General features: G+C 52.7%; 1 protein-coding gene across 1 annotated transcript in view; it reads left to right on the forward strand.

Moving 5' to 3' along the window:
* The first annotated feature begins 1,371 nt into the window (after window positions 1-1,371).
* The window catches only part of RHBDF1 (rhomboid 5 homolog 1), a 35,304-nt gene continuing 15,308 nt past the window's right edge, over window positions 1,372-21,367 (forward strand). Inside the window, exon 1 of the mRNA XM_029049448.2 lies at window positions 1,372-1,495. The gene's annotated coding sequence lies outside the window, so the exon portion shown is untranslated. The remainder of the gene's footprint in view (window positions 1,496-21,367) is intronic.

Below are 21,367 nucleotides of genomic sequence, written 5' to 3' on the forward strand. Positions count from 1 at the left end.
GTTAACTCACACAGTGACACGTACAGATACACCGCCCCCCAAACAGACTCCTACAGCCAGTAAACACAAACGGTCACACTCAGGCACACAGAAATGCACAAAAACAGGTCGTCACATACGTACAATTCACAAACACAAGTTAACACAAGTCTTTATCACATCCATTCTCATGGAGACACACATTAACGCACATGAAACTACACAGGCTACACAGGCATACACACGTCCACATCCACTCTCACAAGCAGAGTTACACACATCCTCTCACAAACACCCATGTATAGGCTGAAACATACATATACAGCCATTGACACTCATGTTAGTGACAAATACACACGTGGAATCATACTCTTGCTCAGGTGGGAACTCAACCCCTCACACACAGACACTCACTCTCCTTCAGCCCACATTCAGACACTCAGACGCCCACCCTCATACCCTCAACCGTCACTCACACATTCCAACACTTGCTCACCTTCAGACACTCACACCCAGCCACACTTGCTCGTATCCAGACACCCACACTCAGACAGACACACAGACATACACAATCAGACCCAGACACACTCAGACCCGGCCACACTTGCTCATATTCAGACACCCACACTCACACTTGGACAGACACACATAACGGTCCTCCACACTCAGACCCAGACACACACAGACGCACAATACTCGCTCGCACTCAGATATGCACACAGACACACACTCACACAAAATCACAGCACTTGCCCGCCTCAGACTCTTACCGAACTTGCTCACGCTCGGACACAGACACACACGCTCAGACAAGGCTCACCCCCGCAGTCAGACCTAGACACTCATTCAGTCGGTCAGTCGTATTTAGACCCTAAACCCGTCCAAGGGCAGGGACTGTATCTGTTACCGATTTGTACATTCCAAGCGCTTAGGACGGTGCTCTGCACATAGTAAGCGCTCAACAAATACTACTGAATGAATTTACGGAGCGCTTAGAGTGTGCAGAGCACCGTCCTAAGCGCTTGGAAAGTACAATTGAGCAACCGAGAGGGATAATCCCTGCCCGACAAGCGGCTCGCGCTCCGACAGAGACACCTACACTCGCAACCATTTGGACGCACAATGAGATACACGCTGGGACACCTATAAACTTCCCCTGACACTCAGACCCAGGCACCCCCTTCCCCCCCCCCACCACCCCCTTCTCAGACTTTACAAGTGGTCGGTCCTGGGGGAGTGGGGGGAGGGAGGAGGAGAAGAAAGGGGTGTGGTTAGGCCCGGCGAGGCGTGGCTAAATGAGACTTGGGCGTGTCTAGACGAGGCTGGGGACAGGGGCGGGGCCATGGGGGTGGGGGCGGGGCGGGAAGGCGGGGGCAGGAGCAGGGAGGCTCCGGCGGGGCGCTCAGCACACTCGGAGCCGGCGGCAGACGCCCCGGGCCCGGCCGCCCCGTCTCCCCGCGCCCCCGGACCCTCCCGGACCTCCGGACCCCCGGACACGGCGCCGCTGCCGTGGGCGGTAAGGACGTGCGGCCCCCGGATCGGGGGCACGGGGGGCGCCGGCCGGAGGGCCGCAGGGAGGAGGCGGCGGGAGCAGGCTGAGCAGGTTCTGGCCGCCGCCGGGGTTGGGACGGTCCTTCTGGGGCTCCCCGGCCCGGGGATGGGGGGCGGGGGGCGGGTTCTGCCCCCCGCCCCGTCCGGGATCCCGCTGGAAGCCCAGAGACCCCGGGCGGCGGGGATCTGGGGGTCCCGGGGTGTTGGTGGGTTCTGGGAAGGATGGGGTCCGGACCCCCGCCGCCCCCCCCATGGACAGTCAGAGTTTGCGGAGCGGGCGGGAAAGGGGCGCGGAGGAGCCGGGGGGTGGGGATGGGGGGGGCGGGGTCGCTTCTGTTTTCCAGCCTGCCGGGGCGGGGGGTCCCGGGGCGGGGGGCTCCTCCGGACACCGAGACAGAGAGAGATGTGGATCCTTCCCCTGACCCTGCCCTCTTGTAAAAATAGCCCCCGGAGAGGATTAAGGCCGCCCACCCCCCGCCCGGCGTCCCTTTCCCCGGATCCGGCCCAGGGAGGGTGGGAGGGGGGCATGGCGGCCGGACCGGACAGCTGGGCTCCGGCCCCGCTCCCGGGGACAGCTGACCGGCCGGACGCCCGGGGGGCGGGGGGGCCCAACTCATCTTCCTGCCCCCCTTGTCCGGACGGGGAAACTGAGGCCCAGAGGGGGCGGTGACTCCCGGGGTCCTCGGAATCCCTGACCCTCATCCCTCCCCCACGGGCCGGTCCTATTCCCAGGCCTCCTGCCATCCCCATCCCTGCAGGGCTCAGCCCCCTGGGCCGCCCGGCTCTGCCCCGGCTCTGCCCCAGCTCTGCCCCAGGCCGCAGGGAGGGAGGGAGGGGAGAGAGAAGGAGCGGGAGGACCCCCTACCCCATTTGGATCCGCCGATGGGAGAGGACTGGCCTGGGGGCGGGGGAAGGGGTCACTCTCCCTCTTAGCCACCCCAGTTTGGCCCCTAAAGGGTGGGGGGTGACCAGTAAAGTATCCCGTGCCAAGTGGCTAGTGCGGCCAGACAGGTCAGGGGGAGGGGGAGAAGGGGTGGGCTTTGGCCAACGGTGCGGGCATCATGCCGGGGTGGGGGGGCAGGCTGGAGATGGGGCTCTCCTGCATCCCAGAGGTACCCAGCCCTTCCAGCTGGCTCTGACCGCCCCCTCCACACTGATTCAGACCCAGGGACCCCTCCCTCCCGTCCCCTCCCCATCCCCATCGCCGGAGGGCTGAGGGTCTCTGGGGGTCTCGGGGGCGATGGAGGCTGCCTGTGTGAACCCCTCTGCTACCTCCCTCTTTCCCTTCCTCCTCCTCCAGATACCCCGACCCTCACCCTGCCGCGCTGCCTCAGTCCCTTGGACGGAGGAACACATCAGAGAGAGGAAAAAGAGGGAACAGAGAGAGAGAGAAGAGTGAGAGAAAAGAGAAAAAGTGAGAGAGAGGAAAGAGGAGAGAGAGAAAGAGAAGAGAGTGAGAGAGAGAAAAGAGGAAGGAGAGAGAGAGAAAAGAAAAAGGGAGGAGGAAGGAGACAGAGAGAAAGGGAGAGAAAAGGAGAAAGGAAAAAGGGAGGAAGAGTGGGAGAGAGAAATGAGAGAAAAAAGAAAGGGGGGGAGAGAGAAGGAGAGAAAGGAAAAAGAGAGAGAGAAAAAGAGAGAAAAAGAAAAGAGAGAGGAGAGAGAGAGAAAAAAAGTAAAAAAGAGACAGGCCAGGCCCCAAACAGGCTTTTCTGGTTTAGGGCTGAGCTGGAGCTGGAGCTCGCTCTCGCACTCTCTCTCTCTCTCTCTCTCTCTCTCTCTCCCGCCCCCCGCCGGGGGCGGGAGGGGGTCTCCGGACTGCGACTGCCCCCTCTCCTCCCAAACCTGCGCGGACCCTGCCCCCACCCCTGTGCCCCAACCCGCCTCGCTGATGATAACTGGGGGGGGGGGGGGGAGGATTTCTTTGAGAATCGTAGACTTTCTTAAGCGCTTACTATGTGCCAGGCAATGGACTAACCGCTGGGATGGATTCAGGCGAATAATGATAGTTGTGGTATTTGTTAAGTGCTCACCATGTGCCAGGCACTGTATTAAAAGCTGGGGTGGATACAAGCAAATAATAATAGTAATAATTGTGGTATTCATTAAGTGCTTACTGTGGGCCAGGCACTGTAATAGTAATAATAATAATAATGTTGGTATTTGTTAAGCGCTTACTATGTGCAGAGCACTGTTCTAAGCGCTGGGGGAGACACAGGGGAATCAGGTTGTCCCACGTGGGGCTCACAGTCTTAATCCCCATTTTACAGATGAGGGAACTGAGGCACAGAGAAGTTAAGTGACCCACAGTCACACAGCTGACAAGTGGCAGAGCTGGGATTCAAACTCCTGAGCTCTGACTCCAAAGCCCGTGCTCTTTCACTGTGCCACGCTGCTTCTCCCACTGTACTAAGCATTGGGGTGGATGCAAGCAAATAGTAATGTAATTACTATTGTGGTATTAAGTATTTACTGTGGGCCAGGGACTGTACTAAGCACCCGGGTGGATACAAGCAAATAATAATGATAATAATTATTGTGGTATTAAGCACTTACTGTGCACCAGGCACTCTACTAAATCCAAGGTGGATACGAGCAAATAGAAATAGTGATGGTAGATGTTAAACACTTACTGTGCAGGCACTGTACTAAGCACAGGGGTGGATACGAGCAAATGATAGTAATAGTAACTGTGGCATTTGTGAAGCGTTTACTGTGTGCCGGGCACTGTACTAAGCGCTGCGGTGGATACCAACAAATCAGGTTGGGCACAGTCCCTGTCCCATACAGGGCACAGTCTTCATCCCCATTTTACAAATGAGGCAGTGAAGCAGAGAGAGGTGAAGTGATTTGCTCAAGGTCTCACAGCAGCCAAGTGATTGCGGGAGTAGAACCCAGGTGCTCCTTCTCCCAGGCCCGGGCTCTTTCCACTAAGCCATGCGGGTTGCCATATAGTCTGTACTGGACTCGGGTTGGACGCAGTCCCTGGCCCACATGGGGCTCACAGTCTCAATCCCCGTTTTTCAGCTGAGGGAACTGAGGAGAGAAGTCAAGTGACTTCCCCAAGGCCACACAGCAGACAAGTGGCAGACCCAGGATTAGAACCCACGATCTTCCGATTCCCCGGCCTGTGCTCTAGCCAGTAGGCCATGGTTTTTTGTGATGCACTTACTATGTGTCAAGCACTGGAATTAGCAATGGGGCAGATGCAAAATCATCAGGTCCCATGTGGACCTCTCAGTCTGAATAGGAGGGAGAAAAGGGACTGAATCCCCATTTTACAGATTAGGGAACTGTATATATCTTTAATTCCATTTATTTATATTAATGCCTGTTTTACTAGTTCTGATGTGTATATATCTATAATTCTATTTATCTGTACTGATGGTCTTGATGCCTGTTTACTTAGAGAAGCAGCGTGGCTCAGTGGAAAGAGCACAGGCTTTGGAGTCAGAGTTCATGGGTTTGAATCCTGGCTCGGCCACTTGTCTGCTGTGTGACTTTGGGCAAGTCACTTAACTTCTCTGTGCCTCAGTTACCTCATCTGTAAAATGGGGATTAAGACTGTGAGCCCCAAGTGGGACAACCTGATTCCCCTGTGTCTACCCCAGCGCTTAGAACAGTGCTCGGCACATAGTAAGCGCTTAACAAATACCAACATTATTAACATTATTATTGTTTTGATGTCTGTCTCCCCATTTCTGGACTGTGAGCCCATTGTGGGGAGGGATTGTCTCTCTTTATTGCTATATTGTACTTTCCCAAGCGTTTAGTACAGTGCTCTGCACACAGTAAGTGCTCAATAAATATGATTGATTGAATGAAGTGACTTGCCCAAGGTCACCCAGCCACAGAGAAGGGGCAGAGCCGGGATTAGAACCCATGACTTTCTGACTCCCATGCCCGGGCTCCACCCACTACACCATGCTGCTTCTCCACAGTCCCGTCTGCTCAGAGCGGGGGAGGAGTATGTGTCCGTCCATCTGTCTGTCCATCCAGTGGTGCGGGAGGCTGGCACACGACATACATGCAAGCTTTGTTGTGCAGGAGGTGGTCGTGCCTGCTGTTGTTTCGCTGCTTTGCTTAGATCTGTACATCCAACCCTTACAACGTCTCTAGACTGTGAGCTCCTTGTGGGCAGGGAATCTGTTGTTCTATTGTACTCGCCCAAGCTCTTAGTACAGTGCTTTGCACACAGTAAGTGCTCAATAAATACGATTTAATGAATGAATGAATGCCCCCTCCCAGCCCCTGACTCCATTGAGCCCACCAGCCTGGTCAACCCAGGCCCCTGGGTTTGGTGGTGGCGCCAGGACAGAAGCAGCGTGGCTTAGTGGATAGAGCACAGGCCTGGGAGTCAGAAGACCTGGGTTCTAATCCCGGTTCCACCACTTGTCTGCTGCTCTATGAACTCGGGCAAGTCACTTCACTTCTCTGGGCCTCGGTTTCCTCATCTGTAAAATGAGGATTAAGACTGTGAGCCCCACGTAGGAGAGGGACTGTGTCAAACCTGATGAGTTGGTATCTACCCCAGTGCTTGGCACAGAGTAAGTGCTTAAAAAATGCCACCATCATTATTATTATTATTATGGACAGTCATCCAGATGGACCATCCGACTCTCCAATCAATCGATGGATAGTATTTATCAAGCACTTGGTGCTGAGCACTGGGCTAAGCAATTGGAAGAGGATGATACAACAGAGTTGAAAGACATGTTCCCTGCCCACAGTGGGTTTAGAATCTAGCGCAGACGGGCAGACATTAAAATATATTTCAGATAGGGAAAATGACAGAGCAAAAGGATATATGCTGTGCTCTGCCTTGGGCTGGAGGTTGAGTGCGTATCAAAGTGCTTAAATGGAAGACACCCAAATGCATAGGTCATTCAATCAAATTTAATCAATCAATCATATTTATTGAGCACCTAGGTGTACAGAGCGCTGTACTAAGCCCTTGGGAAAATACAGTATAACAGAGAAGGTGGACATGTTCCCTGGCCACAGAGACCTTATGGTCTAAAGGGAGAGACACACATTCAGATAAATAAATAAATTCTAGGTTATTTAAAGGGAGGGTGAATTGGGTGGGGAAATGAAATATTGGTCAGGGAAGGCCTCTTGAAGGAGGTGTGATTTTAATGAGACTTTGAAGGTGGGGAGAGCGAGCGTCTGGCGGATATGAAGAAGGAGGGTGGGAGGTGGGCCAGGGGTCGGCGGCGAGATAGACGGGATGGTGGTACAGAGAGCAGATTGGAATTAGAGGAGCGAAGCGTGCGGGGTAGAAAAACTGTGGCCCCGGTGGAAGAAACCCAAGCCTGAAAGTCAGTAGACCTGCCTTCAACCCCAGCTCTGCCGACTGCTTGCCGTGCAACGCTGGGCAAGTCATTTGACTTCCCTGGGCCTCGGTCTCCTCAACTGGAAAATGGGGCTTCAGTCCCTCTTCTCCCTCCTACAAGCCCCAAGTGGGACAGGGATTGAGTCCAACCCGGTTGCCTTGTATCTACCCCGGCACTTAGAACGGTGCTCGACGCAGAGTAAGCCATTAATAATACCATCGTAATACCGTAATAATCGGAAAGCAGCGGGTAAGGTAGGAGGGGGAGAGCTGATGGAGTCCTTTCAATTCATTCCTTCAATCAGGTTTATTGAGCACTTACTGTGTGCAGAGCACTGTACTAAGCACTTGGAAAGTACAGTTTGGCAACAAATAGAGAGAATCCCTATTCTGTCTCAGTGATGACGGTCCCCTCTCCCTCCCTGACTGTTCCCAGGTGACCCACCAAGGGCCATCCAACACCCCGACCGTCCCCTCTCCATCCAGAGAATGTCTGTTTGTTGTTACAGTGTACTCTCCCAAGCGCTTAGTCAAGTGCTTTGCACAAAGCCGGCACTCAATAAATACAACTGAATGAACGAATCCCTGACTTTCCCTCCAGTGACCCAACACACATTTTTCCATGAATTTACCCAAATCCCTCTGGGCCCCGCTGGTGTTTCCGGCTGCCTAGTTTCCTGTGGGAATGGATTCCCTGTGCTCGCCCCCTGCCCCTCCCTTGCCGCGGAGGAAAAGGGTTTCCTGCTCCCCACAGTGTACTGGAGGGGATCCCCCTCACCCTGGTGGGAGTTGGGGAACAGCCCTGTTGTTTCTTCCCTGTCCATCCCCTTCCTGTTTTTTGTTGTTTTTTAAAATGGTATTTGTTAAGTGCTTACTAGAGTGGCATAGTGGATAGAGCCACGGGTCTGAGAGTCAGAAGGTCATGGGTTCTAATGCCGGCTCCGCCGCTTGTCTGCCGTGTGACCTTGGACGAGTCACTTCGCTTTTCCGGGCCTCATTACCTCATCTGGAAGGGGATTGAATCTGTGAGCCCCATGTGGGACAGAGACTGTGTCCAACCCGATTTGCTTGTATCCACCCCAGTGCCTAGAATGGTGCCTGGCACAAAGTAAGCCCTCAACAAATGCCATAATAATAATTATTATTATTAGGTGTCAGGCACTGTATTAAGCACTGAGACATAGTCTCTGCCCACAGGGAGTTTATAATCTAGAGAGGGGGGAGAAAGACATTAATATAATTAAATAAATGACAGACAGAGACATAAGTGCTGTGAAATGACCCAAGGTGGTTTGTAGCCAAACCATCTAGAATAAGCAGTCCCTGGCTCTCCCTAGATTCTTGGTCCGCTCATGGGACTGGAATACGGGGAAGGAAGGGAAGGAGGAGCTGGAGAAGCAGCGTGGCCTAGTGAAAAGAGCCCGGGCCTGGGAGTCAGAGGATCAGGGTTCTAATCCTGGCTCTGCCACTCACCCCCTGGGCGACCCTGGGTGAGTCACTTCTCTTCTCTGTGCCTCAGTTACCTCGTGTGCAAAATGGGATTAAGAATATGAGCCCCAGATGGGATCTGATTATATCTACTCTAGGGCTTAGTACAGTGCTTGGTATATAGTTAATGCTGAACAAATCCATTATGAGAAGGGAATGTGTCTACCAACGCTGTTATGGTGTATTCTCCCAAGTGCTTAGCACAGCGCTCTACAGATGGTAAGTGCTCGATAAATATGATGGATTGAAATACCACTATTATTATTAACTAATAATAATAATGATGGTATCTTTAAGCGCTTACTATTTGATGAGCACTGTTCTAAGCGCTGGGGGAGATACAGGGTAATCAGGTTGTCCCACGTGAGGCTCACAGTTTTAATCCCCATTTTCAGATGAGGTAAATGAGGCACCGAGAAGTTAAGTGACTTGCCCAAAGTCAACAAGCTGACAGGTGGTGGAGCCGGGATTAGAACCCATGACCTCTGACTCCTAAACCCGTGCTCTTTCCACTGAGCCACGCTAACTACTATTATTATTATTATTATCAAGTGGCTCTGCCACTTGCCTGCTTTGTGCCCTTGGGCAAGTCATTTCACTTCTCTAACCTCAGTTCCCTCACCTGTAAAATGGGGATTAAAACTGTGAGCCCCGTGTGGGACGGGGACTGTGTCCGAATTACCTTGTATCTATACCAGTGCTTAGAACAGTGCTTGACACATAGTAAGCACTTAACAGCTACTATTATTATTAGGAGAAGGAGGACAGCCGAGTGTATAGAGTACAGGCCTGGGAGTCAGAAAGTCATGGGTTCTAATCCCAGCTCTGCCACTTGTCTGCTCTATGATCTTGGGCAAGTCGCTTCACTTCTCTGTGCTGCTTCTTCTTCTTAGATAACAAGTTTATCAAGTTCATTCATTCAATAGTATATATTAAGCGCTTACTACGTGCAGAGCACTGTACCAAGCACTTGGAATGTACAATTCGGCAACAGATAGAGACAATCCCTGCCCAATAACGGGAAGTTGGACACAGTCCCTGTCCGACAAGGGTTTCACAGTGTTAAACCCCATTTTACAGATGAGGTCCTCTAAACTGAGCTTGTCGTGGGCAAGATTGTGTCCGTCTGTTGTTATATTGCACTCTCCCTAGCGCTTAGTATGGTGCTTGGCACACAGTAATCGCTCAGTAAATACGGTTGAATGAGGTCACTGAGGCCAAAGAGTAGTGAAGTAACTGGCCCATGGTCACACAGCAGCAGACAAGTGGCAGAGGTGGCATTAGAACCCAAGTCCTTCTGACGCCCAGGCCCGGGCTCTACCCACTAGGCCACGCCGCTTCTCCCGGGCCCCCGGAGCCCGCCGAACGGGGGCACTGCAGAACGTTCATCCGAGCCCTAGAGTCTTCTTTACCATAAGCTCGTTGTGGGCAGGGAACATGTCTGTTAGATGGTTATTCCATGCTCTCCCAAGCGCTAAGTACAGTACTGAGCACACAGTAAGCACTCAATATATACGATGGACTGAGTGGCTGAGAAAGCAGGCCGGCCCGCGGTTGGCGGGGGAAGGAGGGTGCCGTCTTTGAGGACGGGCGGATGGGTAGAAGTAAACACCAGAGCCAGGGAAGCCGTGAAGACCGGCAGAACTAGTTAGGAGGCCCGGCCAGGCGAGGGGGAGGGGGCCGCGGAGGCCCGCTTGCTTCATTTAATTGCCGCTCGTCAAGCCCCAACTGTCCGGCCAACCTTTCTCTTCAAGTTTGGAGAGGCCCCCGACCTGGCCTGGCAGGTTGACAGACCGGGCCCGATGGGGCCGGGAACGTAGACAACCTGGGCACCGAGGGGGTGCCGCTCCGGGGGCCGGGCAAGGACTGGATGGCGGGGAAGAGGCTGGAGCCATTGGGCTCGGGGGCGATCCGGATTACCTGTGGGTTTCGGGCAACCCGGCCCCTGATCCCTTCCCCTGTTTCCTCAGATAATTGAGAGTCGTAGCTTGTGGGGTAGTGGGTGGAGCCCGGGCCTGGGAGTCAGAAGGTCATGGATTCTCATCCCGGTTCTGCCACATGTCTGCTGTGTAATGTGGGGCAAGTCACTTCACTTCTCTGGGCCTCGGTGACCTCATCAGTCAAATGGGGATTGAGACTGTGAGCCCCATGCGGGACAGGGACTGTGTCCAAACTGATTAACTGGTATCTACCCCAGCACTTAGAATAGGGCTTGGCACATGGTAAGCGCTTAACAAATACCATAATTGTATTATTATTATTATTATTGTTCTCTGGACCTCAGTTACCTCAATTGGAAAATGGGGATTAAGAGTGTGGGTCAGGGATTGTGTTGAATCTACCCCAGTGCTTAGAACACTGCTTAGCACATTGTAAGCACTTATCAAATACCATAATTATAATTATCATTACTAGTATCCATTTGTGATTTGTGGATTTTTTACATACGTGATGTGGGGAAGAGCTGGAATTTAGGGCTCGGATTATCCGATTATCCTTGGGTTTCAGTTATCTAGAATTTCTCCCCACCATCCCCAGTGGCCATCGATTGTCCATCAGTAGTATTTACTGAGCACTTACCGGGGGCAGAGTACTGTACTAAGCGCTTGGGAGAGTGCAATATGATAATGCAACAGACACATTCCCTGCCCACTGCGAGCTTCCAATCTACAGGAGAGGACAGAAGTTAATATAAATCGAAGAGTTGGCTGTCTGAAGATATTGATCGAGCAGTCAATCAATGGTATTTTTTGAGTGCTTACTGTGCGAGGTACACTGTACTAAGCGCTTGGAGGGGACAGTATAACAGAGTTGGTAGGCACGTCCCCGGTCCACAAGGAGCTTACCGGTCCAGAGACGCTTGCTCTGTGCCGAACACTGTATTAAGCACTGGGAAGGAATACACAAGTGGGAATTAGACACGGCATCTGTCAGGGGCAATCAGTCTAAAAGATAAGAAGTGTGGTATTTGCAAACAGCTCAAGCTGAACCTGTGCTCTGCACGCAGTAACCTCTGGATAAATACAATTGAATGAAGGAATGAATCTGTGATTTATGTATCTTTATGTAAACGGAGGCGAGGGAGAACTGTAAAATACACAGGAACCCACACCCCTCCTCTTGGGAGGAAAAGCGTGATGGGCCCCAGGGGGCTCCAGGTATGCCCATGGCTCAGGCAGGAAGGCTCCCTGGAAGAGGAGGGCTTTGAGCTCTTTGTAGAAGTGGTGGTGGTGGCATTTATTGGCCAGCGAGCTCCTTAGATCTCCCAAGCCCTCAGGCCAGTGTCTAACACAGTGTCTCGCATGGTGGCAGGCGAGGAGAGGGTGGGCTGCGGTTGGTCGAGGCGGGGGCTCTGTGAGGGTGACGGAGGTCCAGGGGGCCTGGGGAGACAGCACCTCGGTTTTCTCCTCTATAGAAGGGGTGGAGATGGGCGAGGGCTCAGGAGGGAGATAACAATAATAAATGATATTGGTGTTTGTTAAGCGCTTACTATGTGCCAAGCACTCTTCTAAGTGCTAGGGTAGATACAGTGGGATGGGACAACCTGAGGACCTTGTATCTACCCCAGCGCTTTAGAACAGTGTTTGACACATAGTAAGCGCTTAACAAGTACCATTTTTAAAAAAAGATAAGCCTAAGGACCAAGAATGTGCCCGTAGGAACTGATTTTTAGCGATAGCGGCTTAATAATAATTGTGGAGTTTAAGTACTTACCAAGTGCCTAGCACTATGCTTAAACCCTAGAGGAAATGCCATGAGATACGGTCCTTGTCCTTTGTGGAGCTAGTATTCTCTGAGGGAGGGAGAACAGATATTTAATCCCCATTTGACGGATGAAGAAATGACTTGCCCAAGATCACTCAGCAGTCAAGTGGCAGAGCTGGGATTAGAACAAGCCGGTCTCCCACCTTCCAGGCTCGTGCTCTTTCTCCGAGGCCACACTGCTCCTCCAGTGCAATTCCAGTTCAACTCTTTCCCCGCTGCCGGTTGTTTATTCAGATTTTTCAGTTACCCCCAAAATGTGAGCCAACAGAAAATTTGCATAACTGGTATTTGCAGAACTGGTATGAGAGCACATTCAAAGAAGAGAGAAGCAGCATGGCCTAGTAGATAGAGCACAGACCTAGGAGTCAGGAGTCCTGGATTCTAATCTCACCTCTCCACCACTGGCCTGCTGTGTGGCCTTGGGTAAGTCAGTTCACTTCTCTTGTTCCTCAGTATCTGTAAAAATGGAGATATCTGCTTTTCCTCCCTATTAGGCTTAGTGGATAGAGCACGGGTCCGGGAGTCAGAAGGACCTGGGTTCTAATGCTGCCTTCACCACATGTCTGCTCGTGACCTTGGGTGAGTCACTTAGCTTCCGTGGGCCTCAGTTATCTCATCTATAATATGGGGATTGAGAGTGTGAGCCCCATTGTGGGACAGGGACTAGGTCCAACCTGATTGACACGTTTCCACCCCAGCACTTAGAAAAGGGTAGCAAGTGCTTCACAAGTATTATTATTATTACTATTATCATTATCACTGTTGTTGTTAGACACTTCACTTTTCTGTGCCTCAGTGACCTCATCTGTAAAATGGGGATTGAGACTGTGAGCCCCATGTGGGACAGAGACTGTGTCTAACCTGGTAAACTTGTATCTACCCCTGTGCTAAGTACAGTGCCTGGCACATAGTAAGCGCTTAACAAATACCACAATTATTGTTATTACCGTGAGCCCCATAGCCGGCGGGACCTGTGTCTGAGCTGCTTCTGTTGTATTCATTCATACATTCATTCAGTCGTATTTATTGAACAATTACTGTGTGCAAAGCACTGTACTGAGCACTTGGGGGAGAGTACAATACAACAACAAACAACAACAAACAGACACATCCCCCACCAATGAATGAATAATAAATACAATTGAATGAATCCACTCAAGTGCTTGGCACATAGTAAACACCTGACAAATATGACAATCGTTAGATTTGTTCCTAATGGGGATTGTGATAATTAATTATTACCCAGGCTCCCCTTTTTCTGGCTTCAAGGATGCTCTCACCCCTTGTTCTGGCACCAGGGTTTTTGGACGGGGACCGAAGGTGGGTGACGGACTGACTGCCCCCCTTCCCAACTGGGCTCCCCTAGGTGTTCCCCAGTTCATGCCTCCTCCCCCACCAGGGTGTTTCTAATAATGATAATGATGATGGTATTTGTTAAGCACTTACTATGTGCCAGGCACCGTACTAAGCGCCGGGGTGGATACCAGCAAATCGGGTTAGACACCGTCCCTCTCCCCCGTGGGGCTCACAGTCTCAATTCCCATTTTACAGATGAGGTAACTGAGGCTCAGAGAAGTAAAGTGACTTGCCCAAGGTCACCCAGTGGGTAAGTGGTGGAGCCTGGATTAGAATCCATGACCTGACTCCCAGGTCCGGGCTTTAGGCACTATGCCAGGCTGCTTCTCTCTGACAAACCCCTTCAGTCTGTTTATTGTTGCCTCGTACTCTCCCAAGCACTTAGTACAGTGCTGTGCACACAGTAAGTACTCCATTCAGTCGTATTTATTGAGTGTTGACTGTGTGCAAAGCACTGTTCTACCGTTTAGGAGTGTACAATACAACAGACACGTTCCCTGCTCACGACAAGCTCACAATAATAATGGTACTAGTTAAGTGCTTAATATATGCTAAGTACTATTCTAAGAGCTAGGGTTAAGCTTAACAAATACTAAAGTAATAATAATAATAATAATAATGAGGATGGACGCAGTCCCTGTCCCACATTGGGCTCACACTCCTAATCCCCATTTTTTACAGATGAGGTAACTGAGGCACAGAGAATAATAATGATGGTATTTGTTAAGTGCTTACTATGTGCCAGGCACTGTACTAAGCGCTGGGGTGGATACAAGCAAATTGATTGGACACAGTCCCCATCCAATTCCCATTTTACAGATAAGATAATTGAAGCCCCGAAAAGTGAAGTAACTTGCCCCAGGTCACACAAGGGGCAAGTGGCAGAGCCGGGATGCAGCGTGGCTCAGTGGAACGAGCACGGGCTTAGAAGTCAGAGGTCATGGGTTCTAATCCCAGCCCCACCACCTGTCATTTGTGTGACTTTAAGCCCATCATTGGGCAGGGATTGTCTTTATCTGCTGCTGAATTGTACATTCCAAGTGCTTAGTACAGTGCTCTGCACATAGTAAGCACTCAATAAATACTACCGAATGAATGAATGACTTTGGGCAAGTCACTTAACTTCTCGGTGCCTCAGTTACCTCATCTGTAAAATGGGGATGAAGATTGTGAGCCTCTCGTGGAACAACCTGATTACCCTGGATCTCCCCCAGCGCTTAGAACAGTGCTCGGCACATAGTAAGCGCTTAACAAATACCAACATTATTACTACTATTATTCTGACTCCTTGCCCAAGGTCACACAGTGGGCAAGCGGCCGAGCGGGGATTAGAACCCAGGGCCTTCTGACTCCCAGGCCCGGGCTTTAGCCGCTAGGCCACGCTGCTCCTCTAGAGTAGTGAAGTGACTTGCCCAAGATCACACAACGGGCAAGTGGGGGAGATGGGGATTAGAATGATCAAATGAATGAAGCCCCCTACCCTTCTGGGGCACCCTCCTCCCCCTCCCCACCAATAGATGATTTGCCCCGTCTCCTCTTGGCCTGGCCCGGCCGGCCCTCCCCAGGCGGGTGATGCCAGGACAAGCCCTGGCATGTCCCTCGGCGGGGGTGGAGCCCGGAGCGGGCAGTTCGCTTATCGGGCCGCGACGTGGGGGCCCCCTGGAGCAGAGAGAGACCCCCACCCACCCACCCCCTCCGGACCTGGACCCAGAGAAAATGCCACAGTGTAAATAAATCCCTCCTCTTGGATTCTTACGGCCTGCAGACATCAGTCGATCAAGGGGATTTACTGAGCGCTTATTATGTCTAGACTAAACTTTTTCTTCCTTTTTATGGTATTTGGTTAATAATTATAATAATGATAATTGTGGTATTTGTTAAGCATTTATGTGCCCAGCACTGTACTGAGAGCTGGGCTGGATCCAAGCCCCCATCTCTCGTGGGGCTCACTGTCTCAATCCCCATTTTAATAGTAATAATTATAATGGCATTTGTTAAGCGCTTACTATGTGCCAGGCACTCTACTAAGCGCTGGGGGGGTTACAAGCAAATCGGGCTGGACACAGTCCCTGTCTCACGTGGGGCTCACGGTCTCCATCCCCATTTTACAGAGGAGGCAACCGAGGCCCAGTGAAGTGACTTGGCCCAGGTCACCCAGCGGACGAGAGGCGGAGCCGGGATTAGAATCCAGGCCTACGCTCCGTCCACTACACCATGCTGCTTCTCTGCCTACGTGTCTCTCCCTAGTGGTTAGTACAGTGCTGGGCATGCTGTAAGCACTCCGTACATATGATTGAATGAATGAATGGGTGAATGATTGAGGACAGCCCTCTTTGAGCTTGAACAGGGAGCCCCGTTGAGTGTTCTCTAGAGGACGGTGTGAGTGGGGGTGACCTGGGGCGGGGGCTCTCACTGGCAGCGACTTAGTTTCAGGGACGAAAGGGGGAAACTGAGGCAGGATGGGGGTGGCTGCGCCCCTGTCAGCGACCCCTGGAGGTGGAGAAAAGACCCTCCTTGGCGGGGCTTTGCCCGTCTGCGCCCGTGGAAAACCCCCCCTTTTACCCCTCCTCTAGCACCCCCCTCCCCCCCATCTGGGCCTCGCTCCCCTCACATACCTAAAGCCTCGCCCCTCCCTACTACTACTACTACTACTACTACTACTACTACTAATCACTGTGGTATTTATTAAGCGCCTACTCTGTGCCAAGCACTGGACCAAGGCCCACGGCGGACACAAGCAAGTCGGGATGGACACGGCCCTGGTCCCCCGTGGGGCTCACAGCCTCAATCCCCTTTTTCCAGATGAGGCCCAGAGAAGAGAAGTGATTTTCCCGAGGCCTCACAGCAGACAGACGGGCGGCGGAGGAGGCATTAGAACCCATGACCTTCTGACTCCCAGGCCCGGGTTCTCTCCTTTAGGCCACGGCGCTTCTCATTTCCAGCGTGGCTCAGCGGAAAGAGCCCGGGCTTGGGACTCAGAGGTCATGGGTTCGAATCCCGGCTCTGCCGCTTGCCAGCCGGATGACTTTGGGCAAGTTGCTTCACTTCTCTGGGCCCCGGTTACCTCATCTGGAAATTGGGGATTTTCTGTTCTAATGTCAGGGAGGGGAAGAGTCCGGGGTCCCTCCCACCTCCAGGTAGCAGGAAGGACACCAGATTCTGGTCCCACCCAGCCTCTACCTCACTAATAACAATAATAATAATAATAATAACAGGGATGGTATTTGTTAAGTGCTTATTCTGTGCCAAGCACTGTTCTAAGAGCTGGGGTACATACAAGGTCATCAGGTTGTCCCACGTGGCGCTCACAGTCTTCATCCCCAGAGGTTACTGAGGCCCAGAGAAGGGAGGTGGCTTGCCTAAGGTCACACAGCAGACGAAACCCACGTCCTCTGACTCCAAAGCCCGGACTCTTTCCACTGAACCTCGCTGCTTCTCATCCCCATTGCAGCCCCAGTCCCCGGGGTCACCGGTTTTCTAGGGACCCCGGTCCCCAGGAATCACCTTGGGGGGCCGGGAGCAGCCCGGCCCCCCTCCAAAGCGGGAAACGCTCCAGCCCCTCCCCCCTCCCTATCCTCCTCTCCTCTCCCACTCTCCCACCAGCCCAGGAAATGTTTACATCGGTCTGCGCGGAGGTCCATTCTCTAGCCAGGAAGTACCCCCTCCTCTCCGTCCCCTCCCTCCGGCCTCGTGGCCGGCCTCACGGCCTCCCTCCTGCCTTCAGCCCCGGGCCCCGGCTTCCGATCCCGGCCGGTGGTCTGAGCAGGCGACCTCGGGCTTCCCGGAGCCCGGAGGCCCCCGCCCCCGGTCAGCGAGTGCTCTCCGCAGACGCCGGTGGGGTCCACTGGAAGTGACCGCAGGTTTTTGGGCCCTCCCGCCCTCTGCCCCGGTTCCGCAGGTGAGCAGAGAACCCGGGCCCCCGCCCCATCAGCCTGGCTGGCCAATGGGCGGAGAGGATAACGGCGGCCTGGTTCACCGGGAGGCAGGGTTGGGGTGGGTACCTGAACCCGGGCCCGGGCACCCTCCTGAGAGGGTGCTCGGGGGAAGGGGAGAGGGTCTGGTGGACAGTGGGCAAAGGGGTGGGCCTGGGTGGGTGACCTCTGCCCTCGGTACCTAGTTGGGGGGTTGCTGGGGAGAGTGGGGGGGATTACATAGGGGTCACCCACTGGGGTGGTGCTTTGCTCTCCCCTCCCCGCTCCCCACCCTAGATTCGCCCCCTCTGCACTGCCAACCTTAATAATAGTAATAATGATGGCGTTTGTTAAGTGCTTACTAAGTGCCAAGCGCTGTTCTAAGCCCTGGGGTAGATACAAGCTCATCAGGTTGTCCCACGTGGGGCTCACAGTCAATCTCCATTTTCCAGATTAGGTCACTGAGGCACAGAGAAGTGAGTTTGGCTTGCCCAAGGTCACACAGACAAGTGGTGGAGCTGGGATTAGATCCAAGGTCCTCTGACTCCCATGTCTGGGCTCTTGTCACTGAGCCACGCTGCTTGGCGGACTCTGTGTCTGGGGACCCAGCTGAGGTCGGAGAGGCGGAGGCGTGTGCTGTGAGGTCACCCTCTTCCGAGGTGAGGGCGGGGCTGGCTTGGCCCGGGCTCCAGGTTCGAGATCCAGGCGGGGCTCCTGGGATGTCCTGCTGGAGGCCTGTTGGCGGGGACTCCAAGCCCTGGCCTAATAATGACCACTGTGGAATTTAAGTGCTTTCTATGCCTCAAGCACTGTACTAAGCACCGAAGTAGTTAGTGTGGCCTAGAGGATGAAGCCTGGGCCTGGGAGTCAGAAGGTCATGGGTTCTAATCCCAGCTCCGCCACTTGTCTGCTGTGTGGCCTTGGGCAAGTCACTTCACTTCTCTGGGCCTCAGTGACCTCATCTGTCAAATGGGGATTAAGACTGTCAGCCCCACATGGGATAGGGACTCTCTCCAACCTGATTAGTTCATATCTACCCCTGAGCTTAGAACAGTGCCTGGCACACAGTAAGCACTTAACATCATTACTATTATTATTATCAGTAAGGTCACTCAGTAGACAAGTGGCAGAGGCAGATTAGAACCCAGATTCTCTGTCTTCCAGGCCTGGGCGTTTTCCACCAGACCACAATGCTTCTCTAAAGGTGCCTGAGCGGTTGCCTCGCCCTCTGACCCCCAGCCCCTTTCCATACCTTGAGCACCACTCCCACCTCAAGCCTTGCCCGGCTGGCACCCCCACCGCCAGAATCATTTAGGGTGAAATTGAGCAGGGGGCTGCCCATCGAGGGAAAGGGTTGGGGAATTGCTCTTCCCGACTCCAGGGGCAGACAGCTAGGAGCTCGGAGAACCCCACAAACAGAAGCAGCGTGGCTTAGTGGCTAGAGCCCAGGCCTGGAGTCAGAAGGACCTGCGTTCTAATCCCGGCTCCGCCACGTGTCTGCTGTGTGACCTTGGCCAAGTCACTTCACTTTTCTGGGCCTCAGTTACCTCGTCTCTAAAATGGGGATTAAAAGTGTGAGCCCAGTGGGGCAGGGACTGTGTCCAAACTGATTAACTTGTATCTAAGTGTTTAGAACAGTGCTTGGCACATAATAAGCGCCTAACTGTACCATAATCATCATCAAACACGTGCTGGTCTCGGGACTGCAATTCCCAGCATTCCCAGGGGCAGCCATACATGGGCAGGAAAACCTGCCAGAAATGCCATGGGAAGAATTTCTGGGCCGGCCCCGGGGTCTGAAGGCAGAGTGGCTCAAGCTGCAGCCGCCGGTCAATCGATGGTGTTTACTGAGCTTTTACTGCCTACAGAGCACCGTATTAAGCACTAGAGCAGAGGGCAGGACTTCAGGCCCCTTTAGGAGTGGGAGGAAAGAAAGTTTGGGACTGGCTGACTCAGTCTTGGGCAAGTTCCTGTGTGACTTGGTCTTCTCCTCTATAAAATGGGGGCAGGGATCCAAGTCCGTCGAGTCAATGTTGCTCAGACTTGGATAGGTTCAACCGGACCCTAGGCCTCTCTGAAAGGGGTTAGTCAGAGGTCATGCCAGGGTCACACTGGCCCAAGGGCAAGTTGAGGGGAGAAGTGCTGGTCCTGCCAAGCCTCCTCTCCAAGCCTCGAGAAGCAGCCTGGCTTAGTGGCAAGAGCACAGGCTTGGGAGTCCAAGGTCGTGGGTTCTAATACCGGCTCTGCCACTTGTCAGCTGTGCGACTTTGGGGCGAGTCTCTGTGCCTCAGTTATCTCATCTGTAAAATAGGGAGGAAGACTGTGAGCCCCACGTGGGACAGCCTGATTACCTTGTATCTACCCCAGCGCTTAGAACAGTGCTTGGCACATAGTAAGTGCTGAACAAATACCATCATCATCATCCTCCCCCTCTGTGAAGGTAGTTGTGAAGGTCATCCAGACCAGCCCCCTGCCTCCATGCAAGGTGGCTGGAATCCTTGCCAGAAGGTGGGTCGGGGGTGGCTTAAAGTCCCCCCGCCCCAGTCCAGATAGAGCACGGGGGCGAGAGGGAGGGCCAGGGAGAGGAGACTTGATTACCCTGCCCTCAAGAGACTGTTTGCTGCACTCTCTGCTCTCCCAGTTCCTGCTGTTGAGGGAGGGACAGAGCTGTTAGAGGAGATGGACACTAAAGGGCTTTTGTAGAAACACTAATGGCAGGAGGAAGAGGAGTTAATCTGGGAAGGCTCACCAGAGGAGGTGACCTCAATTAGCTGAAGATGAGTGGGGAAGATATTCCAGGCTGACCAGGGGAAAGGTCAGGCAAACAGCAGTTCAGGGGACGAGGGTTAAGGTTAGGACCAGGGTTGTTGACGCTTAACACCAGCCCTGGGCTCCCTCCATCCGAGCACCTAAACCTCCACTTGTCTTCGCTGCACCTCATTCATTCAATCGTATTTATTGAGCACTTACTGTGTGCACAGCACTGTACTAAGTACTTGGAATGTACAATCCGGCAACAGCTGTACCTCGGTTTCCTCATCTGTCGAAGGGGGATTAAATGGCTGTTCTTCCTCTCCTTTAGATTGTGAGCTTCCTGTGGGATAGGGATTGTTTCCAACCTGATTATTTTGTATTTGCCCCTGTGCTTGGCATATAATAAACACCTAATACTGCCACTTTATTATTATTAGTCATTCATACAGTCGTATTAAGTACTTTCTATGTACAGAGTACTGTACTAAACGCTTCGGGGGAGTACAATACAAAAATAAACAGTGACATTCCCTGCCAACAACGAGGTTACAGTCTAGAGTGGGAGAGACAGACATCGATACAAATAAATAAAGTGACATATATATTTATAAGTGCTGTGGGGCTGGGAGCAGGGAAGAGCAAAAGGAGCAAGTCAGGATGACATAGAAGGGAATAGGAGATGAGGAAAAGTGGGGCTTAGTATGGGAAGGCCTCTCGGAGGAGGTGTGCTTTCTAATACGCTTTGAAGCGGGAGAGGGAGGGCATTCCAGGCCAGAGGCAGGACGTGAGCCAGGGGTTGGTGGCAAGACAGGAAAGATGGAAGCACTGTGAAAAGGTTGGCATTAGAGGAACAAAGTGTGCAGGCTGGGTTGTGGAAGAAGAGAAGCAAAGTGAGGTAGGAGGGGGCATGGTGGTAAAATCCTTTAAAGCCAATGGTAAGGAATTTTTGTTTGATGAGGTGGATGGGCAACCAATGGAGTTTTTGAGGAGCGGGGTGACATGCCCCGAACCTTTTTGTAGAAAAGTGATCCGGGCAGAGGAGTGAAGTATGGACTGGATTGGGAAAGAGATTGGAGGCTGGGAGGTCAGCAAAGAGGCTGATGCAGTAATCTAGGTGGGGATGGGATGAGTGATTGTATTAATGTGGAAGCAGCTTGGAAGGAGAGGAAGAGGCGGGTTTTGGCGGTTGTGAAGATGGGACCCATGGAATTTGGTGACAGATTGAATATGT

This window comes from Ornithorhynchus anatinus, chromosome 21 (assembly GCF_004115215.2).
Source record: "Ornithorhynchus anatinus isolate Pmale09 chromosome 21, mOrnAna1.pri.v4, whole genome shotgun sequence".
NCBI lineage: Eukaryota > Metazoa > Chordata > Mammalia > Monotremata > Ornithorhynchidae > Ornithorhynchus > Ornithorhynchus anatinus.